This window comes from Penaeus japonicus, unplaced genomic scaffold (genome assembly GCF_977035675.1).
Source record: "Penaeus japonicus unplaced genomic scaffold, GWHDUDI00000001_assembly GWHDUDI00000042, whole genome shotgun sequence".
Classification (NCBI taxonomy): Eukaryota; Metazoa; Arthropoda; class Malacostraca; order Decapoda; family Penaeidae; genus Penaeus; species Penaeus japonicus.
Genome location: NW_028234444.1, coordinates 18,788,945 through 18,791,444, shown reverse-complemented (window position 1 = coordinate 18,791,444; position 2,500 = coordinate 18,788,945). Strand labels below are relative to the sequence as shown.

Here is a 2,500-nt window from a genome sequence, read left to right as displayed (position 1 = left end):
CCAGAAGTTTGAATCTCGTAACGTAGAATTCTTTGGAAATCCCATTGTCCTTGTCCTGTATATGGTATTTATTTACTTGTATGTCTTTAAGAGGCACAGCCTTGATTTTAAGTTGGTGAATGGTTGTTCATCAAACTGCAATTTAGCAATATTGATGCAAAAAAATGATAGTAGATGCTTTTGAATTTGTGTTTATCAATAGAGTGCGTGAATAGAGGCTATTTAGCATTTATTTTAATTAAGTCAGTGGCTATTGTTACATTTTTTTTTAAAGCTGAAAGTAAAGATACAGCTGTGTTATATAAAAAAAGGTTTTGTAATCTTTTAGTCTCCAAATTTCATGGGTCTCTGTGCATTCAGGTGGTTGCTGTTTGACAAATGGCAGGAAATGACACAGAGATTGTCATGCTAGAATGATCTAAATGCGGGTTGACATCCCGTGCGAACACAACTGTAGATCGGAATTCGGCGTCACAATCTGGGCTTTCCATTTAGAGCTTGAAGCCAAAATGTCCTGCATCTTCCCCTTGTGGGATTTGCATGTCTGTTATGGAGGGTGGATTTTATTTTCTTTGTTCCTCTCTGGTTTGGTTGAATAAATTTTTCTTGGGATGAGGATGATGTTCATCATCATGGTCATCATCATCCTCATCTCATCTCATCTCCATCTCCATCTCTCTTTCCCTCTCTCTCTCCTCCCTCTCCCTCTCCCTCTCCCTCTCCCTCTCCCTCTCCCTCTCCCTCTCCCTCTCCCTCTCCCTCTCCCTCTCCCTCTCCCTCTCCTCCCTCTCCCTCTCCCTCTCCCTCTCCTCCTCCTCCCTCTCCCTCTCCTCCATCCTCCCTCTCCCATCCCTCTTCCCTCTCCCTCTCCCTCTCCCTCTCCCTCTCCCTCTCCCTCCCCATCCCCATCTCCATCCCCATCCCCATCCCCATCCCCATCCCCATCCCCATCCCCATCTCCATCTCCATCTCCATCTCCATCTCCATCTCCATCTCCATCTCCATCTCCATCTCCATCTCCATCTCCATCTCCATCTCCATCTCCATCTCCATCTCCATCTCCATCTCCATCTCCATCTCCATCTCCATCTCCATCTCCATCCCCATCCCCATCTCCATCTCCATCTCCATCTCCATCCCCATCTCCATCTTCTTTTTATCAGCAAAGTCCCACCACCACACATCACCCTCCACCCCAACCCCTATCACCACCAGCCACCATCAGTGCCACCACATCACCATTACCAACATCTTGATGCTTGTTCCTCTGATCTCCACCTCTTTATGCATCACTTACTGCCTTAATTCTTGCCCCTGTAACAAACCTTTGCAAGAGCAGTAAGCTGACCTACATGGGCTGGCTAGAGAGAGTGCCTTACTTAACCTTTTATTTTGAAATCAAGTGTCATTGACTAACATTTAGTGCCATTTATGTGGACTGTAGGTTTCATTTGCAATTTTTTTTTTTTTTGTCAGGTGCATAATGATATTCCTGTATGGAAAGGAGGAGAGAAACACTAAAAGAATGATGAGACTTAGAATGTTTTCTTTTCATTTTGATATGAATCTGGAATTTCATTTAAAAGAATCTTTGTCGTTGTAATAGCCCAACTTCTTGGCATTGCTGATGAGCCTGCAAGAGTTTAGGTCCTTGTGGGGTTGCCTCTTTTGTTGATGCGGATCTCTTTTTGTTTTTGTTTTTGTTTTTGTTTGTTTTTTTATACTTGGCTTGACTGTGACGTGTGTGTGAGATTGTTGATCCGAGTTTATTTTCGTTTAATGATTAGTTTATTTCCAAAAAGATGTATAGGAGAGCCTTTGATGTGGTATGATCTTTGTTGCAAACTATTAGGGGGATTGCCTGTAGGTGAGCATCAACTAAACATTGCTATGTAAATGCTTATTGAATTCTGGAAAGGTATGTCTAGATAAGGTTTATACCTTTAACCAATTTATGAATATTTTTGGCTGCTGGATGTGTGTCAGATCAGGGTCAAAGATGATAAGAAACTGGAATTTTGCCCTCTCCCTCCCTCTTCTTCATGATTAGTAAAGTGACATTGATAGATATGCAGCAAGTATTGTTGAAGTGAAGAGAAGTCCTGTTTCATACTGTGAAACTCAAAGTTCCTGTAAAAAAAAAATTGTGTCCATATATTGCCTCTGACTATATTCCACTTTGTTAAGTGCCTCACAAATGATTTTACTGTAACAGTAGGAAAACAAGTTTCCTTGAGTTATATGTTGAAGTAATCACCATGTTATGGATTAGAATTTTAGGATTAACCCTTTTTTCATTTTCTGAATCTGTCACATTGTAATATCAAAGAAGATTTTATGGATTGATATCTTTTCTGTTTTTTGTCTTTTTGATAAATTGATTCCAGCTTCAAAGATATGATAGTTGTAAAGTTTCATTGTTAATTTCTTGGAGTGTTAAAAACAGCAACAACAGCAAATACTGATGGTTTTGATTTTAGTTCAGTCTGGGAGCTATTGT

General features: G+C 40.6%; 1 protein-coding gene across 2 annotated transcripts in view; it reads left to right on the top strand.

Moving 5' to 3' along the window:
- Window positions 1-2,500, top strand: part of LOC147466712 (F-actin-uncapping protein LRRC16A-like) — a 5,290-nt gene that overhangs the window by 1,765 nt on the left and 1,025 nt on the right. The gene's annotated exons all lie outside the window — the stretch shown is intronic.